The sequence below is a fragment of the Bos indicus genome, chromosome 21 (assembly GCF_029378745.1).
Source record: "Bos indicus isolate NIAB-ARS_2022 breed Sahiwal x Tharparkar chromosome 21, NIAB-ARS_B.indTharparkar_mat_pri_1.0, whole genome shotgun sequence".
Taxonomy (NCBI): Eukaryota; Metazoa; Chordata; class Mammalia; order Artiodactyla; family Bovidae; genus Bos; species Bos indicus.
The window spans coordinates 65872844-65896814 of NC_091780.1; the positions used below are offsets into that span (position 1 = coordinate 65872844).

At 36.3% G+C, this 23971-nt stretch overlaps 4 non-coding genes across 4 annotated transcripts; all 4 read left to right on the plus strand.

The window, feature by feature from the left end:
* The first annotated feature begins 5746 nt into the window (after positions 1–5746).
* LOC139178481 (small nucleolar RNA SNORD113/SNORD114 family) lies at positions 5747–5817 on the plus strand. Its single transcript, XR_011562870.1, has one exon. It is a non-coding gene; the product is annotated as a small nucleolar RNA SNORD113/SNORD114 family (small nucleolar RNA).
* Positions 5818–17481: 11664 nt separating this feature from the next.
* On the plus strand, positions 17482–17556 carry LOC139178473 (small nucleolar RNA SNORD113/SNORD114 family). The gene has a single exon (XR_011562864.1). It is a non-coding gene; the product is annotated as a small nucleolar RNA SNORD113/SNORD114 family (small nucleolar RNA).
* A 2683-nt stretch (positions 17557–20239) lies between these two features.
* Positions 20240–20314, plus strand: LOC139178480 (small nucleolar RNA SNORD113/SNORD114 family). Its single transcript, XR_011562869.1, has one exon. It is a non-coding gene; the product is annotated as a small nucleolar RNA SNORD113/SNORD114 family (small nucleolar RNA).
* Positions 20315–22696: 2382 nt separating this feature from the next.
* Positions 22697–22771, plus strand: LOC139178464 (small nucleolar RNA SNORD113/SNORD114 family). Its single transcript, XR_011562856.1, has one exon. It is a non-coding gene; the product is annotated as a small nucleolar RNA SNORD113/SNORD114 family (small nucleolar RNA).
* Positions 22772–23971: the final 1200 nt, after the last annotated feature.

The following is a 23971-nucleotide window of genomic DNA, read 5'->3' on the forward strand; positions in this document are numbered from 1 at the left end:
TGAATGAAGACAAAAAGGGTCACACGTGGGTATCCATGTTGGCATTCAGAGTTGGTGGGAGGATGATACAGTCATATATTTCTGTGGGTAATAAGCCTGGTGGAAATTGTTAGCATTTTTGGTATTCAAGTATACAGTGTATAGATTCTCAGGTAATTGAGATAATATGATTTATCTTGAATGATTATTTTAAAAAGGCAAACTATGAACAAAGACAGAGTACGTGTTCTGAACTAAGGTTTATCGCTAATACTGATCTATCCTACTGATGTTCATATGAATAAAATAGGACCTAGTTTCTTCCTTCTAAGTCACATGGAGACTTATGCATGTGAAAATGGTGTTTCAGTTCTGGGTTTCAGTTGGAGAGTTTAATACTTCATATATATATACACACATATATATATAATTTTATTATAGTTTATATTCACAGTATATGTTTTATTACATATTTGATATTTATACAATATATTTTATATCTTACTATAAGTGATATATTTTTTAGGAAAATAAATCGATGGTCAGATTATTCCATCACAAACTAAATATATAAATGAAAGGCTTTGTAAAGGCATAGAGTAAGATAAAGCTAGGATTATTTGTGAGAATGTGCCATAACACTAGTTTTAAAAAGCTATCCAATTCTGCACAAAATCCATGAAAATAATTAGTAGGCCATTAACTTAAGAGCAGAGAATATACAACTATGCACCTGTGATATCTAAAACCTCTGTTCTTGACTTGGGTATTGGATTCAGTGATGCTTATTACTACATAGCTTAAAATGAAAACTCAAATAAGTTGATAAATAAAAAGGATTGCAGCTTTTCTACCAATTATGAGAATGTGATATGATTCAAGTTTATGATTAATCTGGCAGTGCAAAGCTCACATCCCTTTAAAAACATCTACTGTAGACTGTGTGGACTTGGCTTTTCCTCTACTGCATGAACATACCACAGCCAACTCAAGTATTCTCTAATGGCCAGTCTCTTAGCAGTTGCCATTGTCAGTAAAAAGCACAAAGATCAATATAAATAACTTGAAGTTCATGTTCTCAATTTGGGAAGTTTGTTCATGGATTTTCAAGGAATTATTTTTTTAAAAAACTGGTTTCACTTATATAAATAAAATTAAAGAACACCAAATGTTGATCAAGAGGGGGATGTTATGCACTGAGGTTCATGATTAATAATTTTTAGGGCCACATAATGTCCCATTTTAGTAGGACCCCGAAGTATATTTAGACATCCAGTCCTTGAGGAAGATCAAGATCGTTTATTTGCTGAGGATGGAGAACTCAGAAAGAAAATTACATTGTTATAGTTGTAAGGGAAGATGGCGGTTCGTAGTTTTTTATTCTACTACCTTTAAAATATGGACAGATTGGGTAAAGAGATAAGCAGAAGCCTATTATCAATATGGTTTTGCTTTGAAACACACCTGTTGAGAATCTGTTTGTGCAACATGGAGGTGCATTGAAAGAAGACAGTAAATGTATTAGTTCTGTGCGACAAATAATAAGTAGACTCAACTTAGTAACTATCACTCATCTTCTTCTTGGCATTTATAATTCATGGATATTTCTTGTATTATAATTTATTCATGTAAAAATGATCTTGAAGGAATGATGTGAATGAAGAAGATAAAAATGCCAAGTCTGGATCCATGATGAGTGTCTTGGACTGTCTGACTTGAGAGTTCTGATTAAACTCTGTAGCTCTGAGGTCGTTATCAGAGGAGATCTAGTTATTCCCTCTAGATAAAGGTGCTTGTGGCATAAGAAAGGAGTATTCAGGATTTTGTTCTTAGGCTCTGTGTTCCTTGGGTATGGATTTTCTTTATTAAAAGTGAAGTAATGCATGAGTAGAGAAAGTCAGGAAGGAAGGAATGAAGACAGGAAAGCCATACATTGTTCATTTATGAGAATATGTTTTCAAATATTTCTGAAGCACTGAGGTCTAGGAAAATAAATATATCAAGATTTCACCTCTTTTGGCAGGGAGCAAATAGACAAGTATGTCCAAGATTGAATACTGTTATGATGGATTGATGGGTTGATGGTTGGTTGCTGATTGTTTATTTTGTTAAGAAAAGGGCGAAATGTTTGCACAAATAATTAAATATCAAATAGAAAGAAAATCATGGACCAGTGATGCGAATAAGTCCTATAACAAGAGTTATGGCTAATTTAAGATGGTTGACTGTGAGTATATGATCACATGCTAATATTACTGGAAAGTTTTTGTCCAGTGAGTTATAATTATAATAGTGACATGTTGTAATTATATATTGCTGTTAGTGAATGAATGAATGGATTCATATTTTACTTGAAAGATGCAAATCGCACACCAATGAGGCGCTCTATTATGGAATAAACATAGTGATTATCCTGTTTTCCACAGTTGACTTTCATACTTAAAAAAAAAATCCAGGCTTTTCCTGTTTTGCATAATGTGCACATAGACAGATGCACATAATAGTATTTTGTTTCTGGGTTGCTGCCCATTTTAGCATTTTCTGTTTTCTTTATAAAATGAGCAGCTGGTGAACTTATTCCACGAGTAATTAAATGAATGAATGAATGAGTGAGTGAATGAATACATAAAGACAAGTCAAGCTTGGGCCATGAAAAACAAAGATTAAAATTTATCTGATTTGCACAAGAAAGATTCATTAAGAAGAAAATCTGACTTTAAAGTTCTGACCTGTGGGTTAGATTGTGGATTCAGTGGTGTTCAGTATATAGCTTAAAATGAAAATTAAATAATTGAGTAAATAAAAAATAGTGATGTTCCTGGGTCAAAGACATGAAACAGGCCTTAGGGCTCATCTAGAACTCTGCAATTAGTATCCTCTAAACATACCTAAATTCATGATTTTTCATTATTTTTAAAGCTTCCATTTCACTTCAGAATTAATACACCGTAACTGACTTAATCGTATCTAATGAAGAAGCATTTGGGTGATATTACTCTGTTTAAGAAGCATATATACCAAGTTGGGTAACATTCCAAGTTTATGTTCTTGGTTAGGAGAATTTGTTCATTGTTCACTGAAATATTTCAAAAAATATTAGATAGCTACATAAAAGTATAAAATTAAAGAATGCTGTACAGTACCAGTGACAGACTAGCTAATGAACCATAGGTGGTAATGTTTAATTCAATTTTGTACAACTGATGAGTCCTCCAAAAATTTGGAAAATGCTTCACATATTTTGAGGATGTTTGCTATTCTTTTATATTTACATGACAGTTGATTTCAACATTTTCCCTTCAAAAGATCTCCATGGGAGGGAGCACGTATGTCCACATTGAGGGTCATTGGAAAAGGAGGTCTCATGTTAGTAGTTCTATAGGAAATGAGCATGTAGATAGATCTTAGTAGCATTCAAGAATCATACTTTGAAGATTTTATGTTGTATGTGTAGTGATTGTGTTATTACTGGACTAGTGAGTGAATCAATACACAAAGGGGTAAATGGTTGAGGAAAATGAGTGCTGAGCTTGGACCCATCAATGAGGACTCCTAGAGTGAGGGTTAGGTCTGAATCCAAAATTGTAATTAATTCCTATCTTGAAATCGGTGGCCTTTTGAGAAAAAGGCGGAAGGTAAACTCTTTGGGAAATGAAATCAGAAATGGATAAATAAGTATATAAATGAAGATAAGGAGGGCCATGCAGAGACCAATTATGGAATTATGCAATAAAGCAGAGATTATCATTAGTGCATGTTTGAAACATGGGGTTCTGTAGATGACCAGATAAAAGCTCTGAACTCATCCACGGGGACAATCCAGAGATAACGAAGAGTCCAGGTGGCTGCTTTCATTGCTGGTTTTGCTGGTTTAATGATAAGAGAACAACAAAAAAAGTTTACATCAAGAGTTGCTTACATAGTTGTTTTATTGCAAGAAGGCCAAACATAAAGCAAAATTAGACTTCGTCATATGATCAGAGTTAAGATTAATCTATCTCTATTCACTGAGTTTTATTTAAAAAACATCAAAAGAGGATTTAGTCAGTTACGTCAATAGGCTATGAGCATTAAGAAGGATATCCAGTGCTCTTATGCAGTACTTTGGTGTTTTTTCATTGATCTTGATATATTGTTACAAGAGAAGAAAGGAATGCATTTTATATATAGACTAGTTATTCAAAAGAAGACCAAAGAGGGGCCAGGGAGGAACGTGTGTCTGGAACCAGATCTAATGTGTACTCCGGATATATCCAAATACTGTCAAGATAAAGAAGGAGAACTCTGGGTTCCTCCCCACTTTGGCTAAGAACACATACAAAATTTACATGGAGAAATTCTTTAGACAAATTTGTAAATAATCTATTTCATGCCTAGTTATATACAGAAATCAATAAATGAATCACTAGACATTATAACTCAGAAAAAATCATGTGAACTGGTGAGAATATGCTGTAAAATAAAGATCTGCACTTATCCAATGCTGCACAGGTGAGGTCCATTATAAGCAATCACCAAGTTGTTGGATTTATAGATAGGGAGTATGTAGACACATACTCGGAGAAGGCAATGGCACCCCACTCCAGTACTCTTGCCTGGAAAATCCCATGGATGGAGGAGCCTGGTAGGCTGCAGTCCATGGGGTCGCTAAGAGTCGGACACGACTGAGCGACTTCCCTTTGACTTTTCACTTTCATGCATTGGAGAAGGAAATGGCAACCCACTCCAGTGTTCTTGCCTGGAGAATCCCAGGGACGGGGGAGCCTGGTGGGCTGCCGTCTATGGGGTCGCACAGAGTCGGACACGACTGAAGCGACTTAGCAGCAGCAGCAGACACATATTTATAATTGATAAAGGTTTGTAGTCTCACATTGGTATTCACTGTATTATTTAAAAATAAAAATTAAGTGAGTCAATAAAGAGTGCCATTCTTGGGCAATGATGAGATTATTAAATGACCAAAGTTTATATTAATAATCAACACTGAAAAACTAACTTCCATTAAAGAAAACTGTTTGAAAGTCTACATTTTCACCAGGTGAGCATACTACAGATGATTTAACCATTATCTAGTGCTGAAGATCTTGGCTTTTACACACTTGGTGGGTAAGGACAGAACAGTGATGTAAGTGACAGAGTTTATGTTCTTGGGTTGAGAGGTTAGTTTATGGGCGTCACTTAAATTTTTCAAAGTAATAAATGGATATATTAATAAATAAAACCAAGTAACACCAACGTGGGCCAGAATTGGGGATTATGATTGATTAGTTTTTTAGGTCTCTTAAAATTCAATAAAAAAGATGCAGGTGTTTTCTTCATTTCCAGGGCTGCTTTACCTTGCATTTTAGTTTGGCAGTGCATTTCAAGTACTGCTCAATTGGTAAAGATTTAGGCTGTTCATTTTTTGACAGAGGAGCACACTGGAAGATGGACAAAATTGTCTAGTTGTGGAGTGAGATTATGCATCCCTAAGTCGTTCATTGCGTTGTCTTTAAATGAAAAAGGCCAAGCTAATGGACTAACGGGACTCATATGATGCAAGGTTGCTGATTAATTTATATGTGCAAAAAGCAAATATATAAGAATATTGAAAAAATGTTGTCTTTTGGCACAGTGGGAAGTGGGCATATATAGATGGTTATTAGTGACAGTCAAAGATGTTGTTCTTGGGGTTTTTGATTCATGAGGATGGATTATATTATTATTAGTGAATCATTATATAAAAGAATAAACAATACATAAAAAAGGAAGAAAAAGATGTTCAATATAGACTAATGATGAGTATCTGAGATGTGTGAGTCAAGGATTTTGATGAAGCTTTGTAACTTTGAGATTCATTAGAAAAAAGAAATCTTATTTCCTTAGTGGAAAAGGGACTTACAGCAAAAGTCAGGAGTAATCAAAGATGCATTTTTTGAGCTTTATTTCTTAGTGTCTGTGAAATGTATCCTAAGTAAAGCAATGCAAGAATAAATGAAGTGTAAATGAATGATGATCAGTGATTCAAGTCAGCAGTGAGCAAGGATTATTAATATATTATTTCCTGAAGTACTAATCTAACCTAAATAGATCAGGTCTTACGTAACTGTTTTCCATAGAGGAGATATGCTATTACAAGAATCCGTGTTGCTTTTGCATTGCTGTTGGGTAGTTAGTTGTTAGGTTATTTAGAAAAGGAACAAACCATTCACATTAAAAAGAATTGTTTAAATAAGTGCCTAATTGAAAAAAGGCCAAACATAGATAAGTATTGAATATGTTAGTGTATATGATCAAATCACTCTGTTTACTGTCTATTGTTTAAAATGAAACAAGAAAGGATCTAACCAGTTGTCTGTGGAGAATGAGTGTATGGAAAGATACTGGTGTTAGTCAGTGTTCTCTTTCAGGGTCCTGGCTTGAATTCGTTTTGAATGTGTTGTTAAAAGTAAATGAATGAATGAGTTCATATTTTGGTCAATGATTTAAAAGAAGGTAGTAGGTGAGTCCGTGAGGAGCAGGTGTCATGAAACAGAGGTAATGATAAACCATTTTCAATGAAAAAAGGATTCTTGTCTTATCAAGTTATTCTTGGAGTATTTAGATAAGAAAAAAATAAAAGTCATTGAAAAATTAAGGTAAATATTACACCAATATTTCACAGCCTACTCTAAGCAATGCATGAATGTGGTCCTTTAAAAAAGATGAATGAGGCTGTGAACTGTGTGGTTAGGGAGTACATAGATCGATAGAATACCAGTTACATTAATTATTCTTGTGTTAGGTGCTGGATTTAATAGCATTTGCTGTATTAATTAAAAATTAAGCAGTAAACAAGTCAATATATACAAAATCTATAATAAGAATGTGATAGGATCCAAGGTTTATGATTAATCTAGTACCTCGTGACTCCAGCTTGTTTTAAAAAGTTAAATTTATCCTGTTCCATTCTTTATAAAAATGTGCATCTTATATCACAGAAAGAAAGCTCTCTAGCTGATTTAATTGTTCAATAGTCTTAAGAGTTTAATTTTTACCTTTGGGTAGAGGATTGAGGAACTTCCCTGTAGCTCATATGGAAAAGAATCTGCTTGCAATGCAGGATACCTGGGTTTGATCCCCAGGTCGGGTAGATCTGCTGGAGAAGGGAATGGCAACCCACTCCAGTATTCTTGCTTGGGAATTCCCATGGGCAGAGGAGCCTGGCAGGCTACAGTTCAAGGGGTCGCAAAGAGTTGGACATGACTAAGTGACTGAGCACACACAAGTTATCGAGAGCCTTTGGTAGACGACAGTGGTCAAAATTCATGTCCTTGGGTAAGAAGATTCATTCATCCTGACATTATGTCGAAGGAAAAAGAGCTAAATACATAAAATCAAAGAAGACCACGTGTCCGACTCTCTGTGACCCTATGGACTATAGCTCCTCTGTCATGGGATTTTCCCAGCAAGAATACTGGAGTGGCTGCCATTTCCTCCTCCAGGGGCTCTTCCTGAACCAGAGATTGAACCTGTGTCTCCTGCATCATAGGTAGATTCTTTACTGCAGAGCCACTGGGGAAGACCAAAGGATGCCATGCAACGCCAAAAGTGGTAATTAACCAAGTTTTATGCGTAACCTGAGGTCCATTAAAAATGATGGAGAACTTTTATTCATCTTCAGTGTTTTTAATATTTTATTTTATTTTATACCATGGTTAATTTAAACCTTGCATCAGTGATAAAGAGCTAGGTCATAACTCCTTGAAAGGAGAGTAGATAGGATGAGAGAATATAGTATCAATGTCCTCATTGTGAGATATGACACTTGGTGGTTGATCATTGTATTGTATCAGTTTTTTTATTGTGTTACAAATTACCCTACAACTGAGCAACTGAAAACAACAGTAAATATTTGTTATGCATCACATTTTCTATGGGGCAGGAATCTAGAGAGGATTAGTGGGCAGTTTTGGTTTAGGGTCTTTTGTGAGGTTGCAGTCAAGATGTCAGGTAGGATTGCAGATATGTGAAAGCTTGGGCGAGAGGATCTGCCTCCATGAGTCACTCGGAAGGCTATAGAGTTCGTGCTGGTCCTTGGCAGGGAGACCACAGTTTCTTTATACAGGGACCTCTCATCAGGACTGGTTGAGTGTCCTTACAACATGACAACTGAGTTCCCCAAGAGCAATCAATACAAGAGAAAGGGAGGCAGAAAGCTCAGTGTATGTGTAATTAAGATTCAGAGGTCATACACTGGCAGCCTGTCAAGTATTCTGTTGGGTATAGAGGCCAGGCATGATTTAATATGGGAGGAGACTGCAAGGCTCCGAGTACCAGGAGCCAGGAATCCTTGGGTGCCGTCTTGGAGGCTGGCTACCATATGTACCATCTTTAAAACATGGGAAAATTAAGGGAATGAAGGACAGGCATAGTAGATAAAGTATAAATATGGGATTGACACGAAGCAAGTAAACTGGTCATCTCTTTGTATAATGTTGTGATCTGCTGCAAAAAAGACATAACATCTTAGTTTTATGAAAAATAAGCCTATAGGTAGACCTTAGTAATATTCTAGGATGTTGTTTTTAGGGTTTTTTGAATTTTACACGTTGACTTTATTATTACTAGTGACTTAATTGGGGAATCAGTAAACAAAGGTACGCATGAATGGAAAGGTTCAAAGTTTGAACCAATGCATATCTGAGGTGTGTGTGAATAAATGATTTGGTTAAACCCTGTAACTCTGAGGTCAACGACCTAGTTAATGCCTGTAGAACAGAAGTTAATGCTCAGGATTTTGTTCTCAGGCTATTAATATTCATAGGTCTGGATGGTATTACTATTAGTGAATTAATGAATGAGTAAGTATATCTATATAGAAGACAAGGAAAGCCATATGTGGTCCAATTATGAGTGTTTAATATATTTTTGTTATTAATACATTTCTAAAGTGCTCAATTCCAATGTAAATCTGTTTGGATAAATAGCATACAGAGATAAATACCTGGAAATCAATGTTCTGCATTATTTGAGAAGTGCTGACTGCTTATTGAAAATAAGAGGATATGATCTAATTGGTTATGTCTGGGAGTAATGATGGAGAAGGCAATGGTAACCCACTCCAGTACTCTTGCCTTGAAAATCCCATGGACGGAGGAGCCTGGTAGGCTGCAGTCCAGGGGGTCGCGAAGAGTCGGACACAACTGAGTGACTTCACTTTCACTTTTCAGTTTCATGCATTGGAGAAGGAAACGGCAACCCACTCCAGTGTTCTTGCCTGGAGAATCCCAGGGACGGGGGAGCCTGGTGGGCTGCCGTCTATGGGGTCCCACAGAGTGGGACACGACTGAAGCGACTTAGCAGTAGCAGTAGCAAGGTAAAACAGGGGCCACTGAGGAAGGTGTGTTACAAAACCATGCGGCTCACTTGTCCTCTTGTTCCTTATTGATATTCAGATGAAGAAAAAAAGCAGCTAGGCTCTTCCCACTTTATCTCCGATTCACGTGTATAGTTGCATCTAATCGTATTACAATTTGAGCTGTTCATGGACAGATCATACTGTGTTTTCTGTGGAAAAGTAAATTGAAGTTTAAATTATTCATGCATACAAGAGTAAATGAATAAGTAAAGAATGACTGGATAAAGAAATATATAATAGAGGGTCTAGCATACACTATTGGTAAAAATGTGCCATGTAAGAAGTGTTTAAATGAATCCCATCCTGCACAAGTGACATGTACTATTAGGAAGAATGCTCTAGATTCTTTTTTAAAAAGCGTTTTATTAAGGTATAGGTGATTTACAATATTGTGTTAATTTCTGCTGTACATCACAGTGATTCAGTTACATATCTATCTATCTATATACATATATACACATATATATTCTTTTCCATTATAGTTTATACATTGATAGATTCTTACCATGTTGGGAGAGAGTGTACTGTGGGATTCTTTTAATCACCATTTCATATTCTTCTGTTGAGTTCTAGATAAGTCAATAAATAATATGCTAGCCATTCTTGGCCCTTTGATTAAAATGTGTCATGAATCAAAGTTTATGATTGATCTAGTATAGGCTTTCATGCATTGGAGAAGGAAATGGCAACCCACTCCAGTGTTCTTGCCTGGAGAATCCCAGGGACAGGGGAGCCTGGTGGCTGCTGTCTATGGGGTCACACAGAGTTGGACATGATTGAAGTGACTTAGCAGCAGCAGCAGCAATATAGGCTTACTAATATTCCTTGAAAAATATAAATTATAGACTCAGATTCTTTCTAAAATCCACTATTAACTCCACACAATGGATCCACCACACTTGACTTAATTATTCTCCATTGGTGCAAATCTTGGCATCATTTCTGTGGGTCAGAGTGCTAAAACAGATCTAAGTAATAGTAGAAGTTCTAGATTTGGTTCATGCTTATTTCAGAAAAATAAAATAATGCCTCAGCCAGTAATAGGAATGTATTATGAACAAAAATAAATTAGATTTCTCCAATTCAACCTAAGTTAGGCTGTGAAAGAAAAGAAGATGGAGGACATTTTCATCCTCTTTAGAGTAGATAACTATTCCACTTTACTTTTGTACCATAGCTAATTTAAATTTCCTCAGGTGACTTTGGCTACTGAGTCTTCAGTGAGAGCACATAGGAAGATGGTTGGGATTGTCAGGGTTCAAGTTGTGGGGTGGTTCATGGTCATTCAGTCTACTGTATTTAACGTGGGACAAATTAAACGAAAGGGAGCAGGCATGGATCAGCCATGACTACAGAATTTCCAAGAAATGAGGAAGCTAATAAATGCATGTGTGACACTGAGATGTGTATGTTGATCTTAGAAGTTTCAGAAATCTTAATTTTGAGATTTTTCTTATTGTTAGTGAATCAATGAATGATTCAGTCAATACAGGTGCAAATGAATGAAGGAGTATAATGCCAAGCCTAGGCCAATGATGAGTATCCTGGGGTATCTGAATCGAGAATTTTACTTTACTAAGCTTTATAGCTCCAAGATCTATTAGAAAAAGAAAATACCCCATTAACTCTGTGGGACATGATCATATAGCAGAAGTGAAGTGTCAGTTCTTATTCTTGGTCTGTTGAGGTTCTCGAGTATAGATTTTATTTTAAGTAAATCAGTGTGTGAATAAAATATGTAAATGAATGAAGACAAGGAAGGCGCTGAGAGGACCAATTATGAGAGTACATAATTAAATAAGGAACAAGACTAATACCATTTGGAAGTGCTGAGTTCCAATAAAATTAAATAGATCAAAGCTCTTGTACTTTTGAGTAAGAAACAGACAAGACAATTTCATGTAAGAGTCAATGTTGCATTTGATGAAGAGCAGATTTTTTCACTGCTGTTATTTTTTACGTGTTGCTCCCTTTTCCGAAAGGCTTTATTTTTTTAAGAGCAGTTTTAGGTTCATGGCATAATTACGCAAAATGTACAGGGATTTCCCATAGGCGCCCTGGTTCTACATGCGTATCGCCTCTCCTATTATCAACATCCCACACCAGAAGGGTACATGTATTACAACTGGTGAAGCTTCACCGACACATCATTTTCACCCAAAGTCCATAGTCAACTTCAGGGTTCACTCTTGGTTGTAAATTCAGTGGCTTTGGACAAATATATTGGGTTGGTGAAAAAGCTTCTGTTTCTCTGTACCATTTTATGGAAAAACCTAAAGGAACTTTTTGGCCAACCCAATATAATGACATGTATCTGCCATTGTGGTATCATACAGAATATTTCGCTGCCCTAAAAATCCTCTGTGTCGCTTCATTTTTCTCTCCCTTTAACCCCTGGCAACTTCAGCATGTAGTAATGTTGGAATTATACTGTACATAGCCATTTCATATTGTCTTTTTAAATGTAGTCATACTAAATTTGAGGCTCCTTCATGCCTGTTTATGGCTTTGATAGCTCATTTCTTTTTCATGCGAATGACCTTCCATTATTTTGATGTAAAACGGTTTGTTTATCCATTTACCCACTGAAGGATGTGTTGGCTGCTTCCAAGTTTTGCCAATTATGAATAAAGCTGGTATAAATATCCATGTGGAGGTTCCTGTATGGACATAAAATTTCAGCTCCTTGGGGTAAATACCAAGGAGTGTGATTTCTAGATAGTATGGTAAGAATATGTTTAGTTTCATAATAAACTGCAAAATATCTGCTCTAATAGGTGTGTAGTGGTACTTCATTGTTTTAATTTGCATTTCCCTCATTGAGCGACTTCACTTTCACTTTTCACTTTCATGCACTGGAGAAGGAAATGGCAACCCACTCCAGTATTCTTGCACGGAGAATCCCAGGGACAGAGGAGCCTAGTGGGCTGCTGTCTATGGGGTCGCACAGAGTTGGACACGACTGAAGTGACTTAGCAGCAGCCTCAATAGCATGACATATAATGTGGACTGTCTTTTTGTATGCTTATTTTTCATCTGTTTATCATCTTTGTGAGATATCTGTTCAGGTCTTTGATTCATTTTTTAAGCAAGTTGTTTATTTTCTTACTGTTGATTCTAAGGATTCTTTGTAAGTTTTGGAAAGAGTCATTTATTAGACATATCTTTTGCAAATAGTTTTCCCCCAGTCTATGGCTTATGTTTTGTTCTTTTGAAAGTTTCTTTGCAGAAAAGAAAATGAATTGCAGCTTATCAGTTATTCACATAATATATCTTTGGTATTGTATTTAAAAAGTCATTGTCAAACACAAGATCAGCTAGATTTTCTTATGTTTTTGTTCTCGGGGTTTTATTGTTTTTTATTTTTCGTTTAGGTCTATAATCCATTTCGAGATAATTTTCAGGAAGGGTGTAATATCTGTGTCTATGTTTCTTTTTTTTTTTCTTAATGTTGACATCCAGTTGTTCCAGCACCACTTATTGAAAAGATTATCTTTGTTCCATTGTATTTCCTTTGATCCTTTGTCAAGGATCAGTTGTCTATATTTTTGTGGGCCTTATTTCTGGGCTGTCTTCTGTTCCATGGATCACTTTATATGTTCTTTGACCATTACCACACTGTCTTGATTATTGTAGCTTTGTAGTAAATCTTGAAGTCAGGTGATGGCAGTCCTCCAACTTTGTTCTTCAATATTGTGTTCACTGTTCTGGTTTTTTGGCCTGTTCATATAAACTGTAGGATCATGGTGTTTACAACCACAGAGCACCTGCTGGAACTTTAATTGGAACTGCCTTGAATCTATAGATCGAGTTGGAAAGAGCTGACGTTCAGATAGTATTAACTCTGCCTATCCATGAGCACGGAATACCTCTACATTTTAGTTCTCTGGTTATTTTCATCTGAGTTTTGTAGATTTCTTCATATGGTTTTTGTTCATATTTTCTTAGATTTATACGGATTTCATTTTTTGCTTGTCAATTTAATTTTAAATTCCACTTGTTCATTGCTATTATATAGGAAAGTGATTGACACTTATTTACCTTGTATCCTGCAGCCATGCTATGATTGCTTGCGAGTTCTTGTTCGTTGTTTTGTATTTTCTGCGTAGATGCCCATGGCATCTGTTAACAAAGACAGTTTTATTTCTTCTTTCACTAATAGTATACTTATTCTTTCTTCTTCTTCTCTTGCTATGTTTGCTATAACTTCTCGTACAATATTGAAAAGAAGTGTTGAGAGAGAACATCCTTGCTTTAATACTGATATTAGTGGGAAAGCTTCAAATTTCTCATTAGTTATGATATTAGCTATAGGTATTTTTTTTTGATAGGTAAAAAGTGGATTTATTCAGATTCAGAGAGAAGCACACTCCACAGACAGAGTGTGGGCCATTGCAGAGGGTGAGTAAGGCCTAGCTTTAGGTATTTTTTATAGATATTCATTGCCAAATTGAGAAAGTTCCTTTCTATTTCTAGTTTGTTGAGAGTTTTTTTCCCCTCATGAATATTGTGTTTTATCAGATGCTTTTCCTGCTTCTATGGATATAATCATGTGGGTATTCTCCTTTTGATCACATACCCTTTTGATGTCATATGCATAATGGGATAATATCCAGTGGATCATACTGTATTTCTTTTTATACGTTATTGGATTCATTTGTTCATATTTTGTTGAGGATTTTTGCACCTATGTTCATTAGAGATACTGTTCTATAGGTTTTCTTTTTTATTAATATTGCAGTAATGCTGGCTTCATAGAATGGGTTAGGAAATTTTTCTCAACTTTTATCTTCTAAAAGAGATTTTAAGAGAATTGGTATAATTGTTTTCCCTTAAATATTCTGGTAGAATTCACCAGAGACCCCACCTAGGTGTGGTGCTTTCTGATTGGGAAGATTGTAGTTGTTGTTTGGTTGCTCACTCGTGTCTGACTCTTTGTGACCCCATGGACTGCAGCACACCAGGCCTCACGGTCCATCACCAACTCCCAGAGCTTGCTCAAACTCACGTCCATTGAGTCGGTGATGCATCCAACCATCTTGTCCTCTGTCGTCCCCTTCTCCTCCTGCCTTCAATCTTTCCCAGCATCAGGGTCTTTTCCAATCAGTTAGTTCTTTGCATCAGATGGCCACAGGATTGGAGCTTCAGCTTCAGCATCAGTCCTTCCAATGAATATTCAGGGCTGATTTCCTTTAGGATTGGCTGATTTGGTCTCCTTGCTGTCCAAGGGACTCACAAGAGGCTTCTCCAACACCACAGTTTAAAAGCATCAATTCTTCGGCACTCAGCCTTCCTTATAGTCAAACTCTCGTACTGACTACTGGGAAAACCATAGCTTGGACTAGGCAGACCTTTGCTGGCAAAGTAGCGTCTCTGGTTTTTAATGCGCTGTCTAGGTTTGTCATAGCTTTTCTTTCAGGGAGCAAGCATGTTTTAATTTCATGGCTGCAGTCACTGTCCGCAGTGATTTTGGAGCCGAAGAAAATAAAGTCTGTCACTGTTTTCATCATTTCCCCATCTGTTTGCCATGAAGTGGTGGGGCTGGATGCCATGATCTTAGTTTTTTGAATGTTGAGTTTCAAGCCAGCTTTCTCACTCTCCTCTTTCACCCTTATCAATAGGCTCTTTAGTTCCTCTTCACTTTCTGCCATAAGGACGGTGTCATCTGCATATCTGAGGTTATTGACATTTTTTGGGGCAGTCTTGATTCCAGCTTTTGCTTCATCCAGCCCAGCATTTTGCATGATATACTCTGTATATAAGTTAAATAAACAGGGTGACAATATACAGTTGTGGGCACATGTTGAGGACAGATCATGTAAGAAGCATTAGGATTGACCAGATTGTATTCTCCAAATTTTATTAACAACTCAAACATAATCTAGTCAGTTATGTTTATGACTAATAACTGGATGGACAGATGCTTGTGTCATTCAGAATTTATTTTCTTTCTCTTCATAGATACTGATGTATTGTTATAATTGAATGAATAAAAAATGTTATCTTATTAGTTTGAGCTGTTGCTACTGATGTTATAGAAAGAAAAAATTCCTAACCTACTTACATTTTTGATAAGCAACATATAGTACATTGCATATAATAATATTTCTGTTCCGGAGTACTAGCTGGCTTGCCATTTTGACTTTCTTCATATGATGGACATATGGTTTAATGATTCCTTGAGTAGTTACATAAATAAATGAACATATAAAATTGAATTAAGCAGAGTCACCACTGAGAATGTGAAATAAGGATATTTTACGAGATTGTGGGTATTTTCTTTTTCTGTTTTTTTTTTTTTTAATTTAAATTGACATATAGTTAATACATGGGCTTCCTCGGTAGCTCAGCTGGTAAAGAATCCACCTGCAATGCAGGAGACCCTGGTTCGATTCCTGGGTTGGGAAGATCCGATGGAGATGGGATAGGCTACCCACTCCAATATTCTTGGGCTTCCCTGGTGGCTCAGCTGGTAAAGAGTCTGCCCACAATGCAGGAGACCTGAGTTTGATCCCTGGGTTGGGAAGATCCCCTGGAAAAGCGAAAGGCTACTCACTCCAGTATTCTGACCTGGAGAATCCGAGGGACTGTATATTGCTTCCATATCTTGACAATTGTAAATGATACTGCTGTTAATATCGATGAATGTGCATCTTTTTGAATTAGTGTTTTTTTTTTTTTCTAATATAAACCCAGAAGTGGAATTGTTGGGTCATATAATCATATTTTTGTGTTTTTGAGAAACCTCCACACTCTTTTCCACGTTCTACGTTCCTACCCATAGTATCTGAAGGCTCCCTTTTCTCCCATCCTTGCCAATACCTGTCATTTGTGTTCTTTTTGATGATGGTCATCTGACAAGTGTGAGGTGATACCTCATGTAGCTTTGATTTGCATTTGTGAGGCTGAGTGGTTTTTCTTGTGCCTGTTGGGTACCTGGCATTTCCTCTTTGGAAAAAAATCAAGTTTTTCTGCCCAGTAAAATTTTTTTTTTAATATTGAGCTATACGAGCTGTTTGTATGTGTTGAATATATACCCCTTATTGGATGTATTTAAATGTACCCAAATAAAGATTTAAATGTACCCAGTTCTGCAAAAGTAGCATCCATTAAAATTATCTTTTATCCTGTTAAACTGTTAAAATATAAAGATAGTTTTGATAAGTGTCTTTCTTATTCTTATGTGGTGGTTTTAACAGTGGTTATAACATTATCTGAAAGTCAAATATTGGATTAATTATAAAGGTTTGAAGTTTATAACTACCTAGTTGCACATAACTAAATTACATTTAAATTCTAGTTTAATTCTCCCGTTTCCTCCACGGAATGAACATAGGACAGCACACATTCATTTTCTAAGAAGCAAAATCTAGGCAGTTAGCTTTGTGCGTTAAGAACCTAGAAATAAGTAAGTAAGACTTGAATTTCCTATCCTTGTATAGGATGATTTGTTCACAAACATTCAGTGGTATTTCAAAAGCGTCAACGTGTGTATACAGGAAATAGAAATCTCAAATAGGGACCAGTGATGGGAATATGGTATGAATCCAAAATCAGGTTTAGTCTAATTCAGCACAACTGAGAGCACAATGAAAAAAGAGAGCAGTCATTTCATTCATTTGTAGAATATTTTATATTACATTTGGGGGCTTCCCAGGTGGCTCAGTGGTGAATCCACCTGCCAACTCAGGAGGTGCATGAGAGGTGGGTTGATCCCTGGGTCTGGAAGATCCCCTGGAGGACGAAATGGCAGCCTGCTTAGTGGCTGAGCACACGTGCGTGCAGCATTACATTGTATGTTCATCCACAAACCACGCTGGTAGCATGGCTAATAACGTGTGATGCTCCACAAGCCCATGGAAAACTCTGTGTTTGAGAAGTGATTAAAGATGCTGATTTCACAACTCCTTTCGTTGAACCCTCTTTAGAGCAAGGGCAATTAAATAGAAGAAGCACCCAAAATGATCGAAGTTGAATATGAATTTTGTATGAATTATGGATGTGAACTGATCACGCATGTTCTCCGAGGTCCATTATAAAAGGAGGTTTTGTTCCTGGAATTTCATGATTGAGTTGTTATTCATGGATCAATTAATAAGTAAATACAGAAAGAAAAATGTGTCTGGATCGATGATGAGTTCCATGGGGTATCTGAAACAGGAGTTTTGATTAAACCCATAAGTGATTCTGAGGTCCATCATAAAGACACGTGGCTGAATTATTCCCTCTGTGGGACAAGAGTGCTTGGTTCCTTGTGTTTGTACTTTTGTGGTTTTGGGGGATGGATTGCATTTTTATTATAATATTGACCCATAGATAAAAAATGTATCAATAAATATAAAAAATATATCATGTACCTATTATTAAAGTGAAGTCGCTCAGTCGTGTCCGACTCTTTGCAACCCCACGGGCAGTAGCCTGCTACAGGCTCCTCCATCCATGGGATTTTCTAGGCAAGAGTAGTGGAGTGGGTTGCCGTTTCCTTCTCCAGGGAATCTTCCTGACCCAGGGATCGAACCCAGGTCTCCCGCATTGTAGACAGACGCTTTACCGTCTGAGCCACTGGGGAGTCCTACCTATTATTAAGGAATGTAATAAAAAGTTAATGCATTTTCATTTCCTTAATACCACAACCACCCAGAAATGTAGCACCAACACGGAGCAAAAACTGTTATATACAAATGACCATATATATATATACTTCTTTCCAGAATAGTAAGATCCTTTACTGTTAATGTACAGTAAACAGTCTCAGTTAGATTTTAATAATAATCCATTTTGAGCTCTCTTTAGAAAAATAAGGGTATGATAATATTATTCCCTGAATAACACAATAAATCAGTACGTGAATGAATCCCTAAATCCACATAGTGGTGAACAGGTGAGATTGTCTCGTGAAAAAAATATGTCCAGTTCCATAGAAGTAAGTCCAATAAGGTGATCGTTGGCTCTTCCTGTGTAAGTAGCAGGTAAAGTAAGATATCTCTGATTGTAGTTTGTTGAGCAGTGAATTCGGTGGTATTCATATTATTTAACAGCCAAACTTAAGTAAATGAAAAAGTACCCTTCTTAGGAAAATGATGAGAATATGATATAAAGTAGAGTTTATGATTAATCTAGTCTTCCCTGCAAATATCAATTTTAAAAAAGCTAACTCTATTTTTAGAGTTTTTAATAATAGACTTTTTTTTTCCCTTTATAAAATGAACACCACACAGCTGACTTAATCAGCTTTAATGGTGAAGACCCTGGCTATTACTTCTGGGACTAAGGAGCTTAAAGACTGAAATAAGGAAATATCAATGTTGGTGTTCTCAGCTCCGATGGGGATTATTAATGGGATCTCACTGAATTATTTCAATAAAATAAATAGTCAAATAGCACATGAAATTAAGGAATGCCAATTATGAGCCCATGATTGGAATGTGTCATAAATTAACATTTATGATTAATTCAACTCAGCCCCACTAGGGATCATTCATTACTAAAGGGATGCAAGGAATTTCACATATTTTCAGAGCAGTATTATATTAACTTCCTACTTAATATTCTGGCCACATTTGCTAAATCCATTTCTTCATTGATTAAGATTCAGTTGTTAACTCTTTGAGGCTGGAGTGCTGTGGAGGATGGCAGATGTCTTTTTTGTCTGTTGTGGGCTAAGATCATAGCGCTGTTTCTGTTGATCACCAGCTTTAATATAATGACAAATTAAGTGGAAAAGGAGCAGGTGGGCACTGATCTCAAGGAAGGGACTGATAGGAAGTAAGTGTGCTGATTAACCCCTATGTGCTAAAACAGAGCCTTATTGTGAAAAGTGATTGAGTCTATTCATGCTACATTAACAGGGCCACGAAGAGATCTTGGTTGTGTTCAAGCCTTTGTTCTTAGTTTTATGTCAGTGCAGCTCATTGATTGTGTGATTATTATTCGTGAATCTGTGAACGAATGAATCAGTTCAGGAAGGGATAAGTGGATTAAGACTGCAGCATGCCAGGCTTCCCTGTCCATCACCTATAGATCCTAATCGGGGCTTGGTGGTGGACTTAATAATGTTTATTATATTATTCATAACTAAAAATTCAATACTGGATTAGTAAAAAATTGCATTTGAGCCAAAGTTTATGGTTATCTAGTTCTGCCTGACTAACAATCATTAAAAAAAAAAAATCAAAATCTAGTCTAAATCAGCTTTTTTCCTCCCCAGAGTGAACACAGGACAGCTGATTTAATCACTTAATAAAGAATTTTTATCGTGAGCAAGCAGCATAAAGTCTAATATAAGTAAGTCCCTTGGTTCACATTCTTTGTTTGAATAGTCTATTCATGAGGGTCAGCTGAAGAATTCCAAAGTAATAATTATGTACTACATACATGAAATACATAAAACCCTTCCAGTATGGACCAGTGACAGGAATGTGTCACAAACCCCAAATGATGTTTAAGCTAAATCAGCACAACAGAGGTCACTTTAGAAGAGGATAGTAGTGATTTCATTTCGTATCATCTTCTCTTTTCTGTCACGGTTGCTTTCACCATCTGCATGTGGGTCGAGGGGCTGATAGCTTTGCCGGCAGCCTGGAGATGATTGCTGATGGCAGTTTCATTACGTTTTCATGGAACCATCTTTGACATACGAATGAATTAAATCAGAGAGGGCCACATAGGAAGGAATGCTGAATGTGGGTTTGATAGAAAGCAGGGATTTCTGAACCATCCACATGTGTAGCTTTCAGTTCCATTACAGAAGAAATGTTGTTTTATTAGCTCTATAGGGCGAGAGCCTAAAGTTTAAGAATCTGATTTTTTGGAATTTTGTGATTGTGTTTCATGTGTGTGTGTGTCTCAGAAAATTAATAAACAAAAAGAAATTTCCTAGCAGGGATCAGTGATGAATCTCATGGGGTTTCTCAAGCAAGAACTGTGATTAAGCCCATCTGCAACTCTGAGGTCTATAACAGAGCGGCATCCCATTATTCTCTGTGTGGGAAATGAACCTACAACACCTTCTTCTCAGGCTTTTTGGTTTAGGGTGTGAATAGCTTTATTAAAATAAATATAACCTATGAATTAAAAATATGGCAGTGATTGAGGAATAAGAGATATATGCGTCCAACTTTGTAAGGTATGTAATGAAACATCGGTAATTCTGAAAACAGTTTTTCTAGATTCTTAATACTCAAGGCTCTTGTCATTTATGTAAGGAGCAGATGGTCATTTGCACACAAAACTGAATGTTTTTGTTTTGTGTGGAGGCATGTTGCCAATCAATCATTTTTCTAAGGAAAGAGAAATAATTTACATAAATAGTTGATTGAATAAACTGGGTAATTGGGAGGGAGAGCATGGAACAATGATGAGACTGTTTTATTCAACCACATTTGTGTTTAATTCAGTCTTTTTATGCAATTTTATGTTGCATACAAACAAACATTAAAAGAACCAGTTTGCTATTCTTTCGGCTGATGACATGAGGACAAATGTAAATATTATCTAAGGTCCTTATCCATGTGCGTGGGTCACAGATACTGAAGTATAATTATAAGTAATCAAATGTATACATCTGTATCTCAGTCACTTTTTCAAAAAGTCAGCCAATAGTACATCAGTGGAAGGCATGCAATTGGATGGAAAGATCCTAATTCATCGTGTTTTGCACAGCTGTTGTCCATGGGAAGATAAAACATTCTAGGCTTTTCCAATGGTGCACACAGACCTTTATAAATAATAGTGTTTCAGTTCTGTTTTGATGGTTACTTCAACTTTTTGGAATTCTTTTAGAAAAATAAAGGGATGGTCTTATTATTCCATGAGTAATTAAATAAAGGAATTAGTGAGTAAGTTAATAAATTTGTTAAGTAGGGTCAAGCTTGGACCCTCGGTGAGATTGTGCCATGAGTTGCCTCTCCCATGGATCCAGTTCCACACAGTTAAAGTTCAGTGAAAAAGATGATTTAGCCCTTCATGGGTAATATGTAGAGAGACATATTCTTAATAGTTATAGTTATTTTTCTGGTGTTTCCTGCCAGATTCAGTGGTATCCATCATATTTTATAAAATAAAAGATTGCACAAGTTAATATATATAAAGTAGAGCTCTTTCCAAATGTTGAAAATAGGATGCAAGTCAAGGATTATGGTTACCTAATTATGGATCATTTAAAGTGGATAATTGTAGATTGATTCTTTTTAAAATTTGCTTTTAACTGCCCAGAGCAAGCATTTTGCCAGATTTGATTATTCACTCATGGCAAAGATCTTGACTTTTACCTCTTAGATAAAGAGAGAAGAGATCAATGTAAGTAATAAAATTCATGTTCTGTTGGGGCCTTGGTCATGGGTATCTACTGAGATATTTTGAAGGAATAAATGTCTACATTCATGAACAATTCTAAGGTGGACATGCATTGGTCAATGATTAAACTTTGTTAGGAATTTGAGTTATGATTAATCCATTTCAGCATGACTGAATTTATCAGGACAAAAGGATAAAAAGCATTTCACTCATTTTCTGAAAAGTTTCAGTTCACTTCAGTCCTTCAGTTGTGTTCGACTCTTTGAGATCCCATGGACTGCATAAGGCCAGGCTTCCCTATCCATCACCGTCTCCCCAGCTTGCTCAAACTCATGTCCATTGAGTTGGTGATGCCATCCAACCATCTCATCCTTTGTTGTCCCCTTCTCCTCCTGACTTCAATCTTTCCCAGCATCAGGGTCTTCTCCAGTGAGTCAGCTCTTTGCATCAGGCGGCCAAAGTATTAGAGTTTCAGCTTCAGCATCAGTCCTTCCAATGAAAATTCTGGACTGATTTCCTTTAGAATTGACTGGTTTGATCTCCTTGCTGTCCAAGGGACTTTGAAGAATCTTAGTGTTCCACTTAATTTTTCTAACTCAAATTTAAATTTAATTTTTTTTTCAATTTTAATTTTCATACTACAGGGGATATAAACACTGTACTGATATTGTTATAGACTATGAACCCATCAAGGAGGGGAATATACAAAAATGAAAAATTTTGCCTTTTTCTTAATCATGGTAGAAAATGAAAGTTCATTGTCCTGTCTTTAAAATATGGCTGCAAGAAGTCTAAGCATGGACCAATGGCTAATATGGAACTGATATGATACAAGGAAATGGATTAATTCATATTTTCAATGCTGGGCTGCATTGCACAAGGAGCTATTTCTCGAGCTCTGTGGGAAGTGAACTTTCACAGACATATTCATATCTTCAAGCATCTTGGCTTTATTTTCCTAATTCATGAACATTGTATTATTTTCAGTGAATCAATGAATATGTCAAGAACAACATATCAAACAAAGGCACAGAATACCAAGTCTGGATCGATGATGAGTATGCGTGGGGCATCTGAATACTATTTTGATTAAACCCAGTTTGCAACTCTGAGGTCCACTGTGTCTTTGGGAAATGTGCTTACAAAGGAAGTCAGAAATATTCAAGGACTGTGTTCTTGACCTTTTGTTGTTCATGAATATGGATGGTATTATTAAAAGTAAATCGATGCATGAATAAATGAAGTAGCAACAAAGAAGAGAGCTACCCCTTATCCAGCTGTGAAAGGAGCTTATGAACCAAGAATTATTGTTAATACATTTCTGAAAAGTTGAGTTCAGTAAGATAGACTAAGGGTGTTCCTCCTTTGAGAAAGTATAGATAGATATATGTGAATATCAGTGTTGTTCTTGGTGGTGAGTTTCTGGTCATATGTCTTATTTTTAAAATATTCATATAATTTATTATAATAATACTTAATATAATAGATACGATCAATAATAATATAACAAATCATGATAAACACAGTATAAAATATTTTGATAAATAGTAGTTTAATATAATCAATAGTGAAAAATAAGATACAAATGATTAGATAGTTATTGAAACATGGAAAATGTTTCCGCATGAGATTTGTGAATGTAAAATTATGAATCCTCTTGTGTTCACTGATATTTATTTTTAATCAAGTAGATGCATGTTGACGATTTTTGTGGTAAGCAGATGGATATAGATTTAGTGTCTCTCAGTATGTTTGTTAAGCGTCTTTAGGTTTCACCAGTATTGGTGCCATTATTACAAGAGAGTCAAAGCATGATTTCATATCTGTATTATTTAAAAGAGTAAAAGCCATGGGCCAGTGAGGAGCATATGTAATATGCGAAGGAGCCCAGTTAATCTTGTTTTACTGCCTGGAAATCCACTTAAAAAAAAGATCCAAGCCCCTCCTTCTTCAGGGAAGAAGATATCTTGCTATTAACTTTTATATTCAAATACTCAAAAACAAAAATTTAGTTTCTTAGTAACACTATGTGGCCGGTGCCTGCCATTTTTAAAAACTGGAGTATAGTTGATTTATGAGGGCTTCCCTGATAGCTCAGTTGATAAAGAATCTGCCTGCAATGCCGGAGACCCCGGTTTGACTCCTGGGTTGGGAAGATCCCCTGGAGAAGGGACAGGCTACCCACTCGAGTATTCTTGGGCTTCCCTTGTGGTTCAGCTGGTAAAGAATCCGCCTGCAATGCAGGAGACCTGGGTTCGATCCCTAGGCTGGGAAGATGCCCTGGAGAAGGGAAAGGCTACCCATGCCCGTATTCTGGCC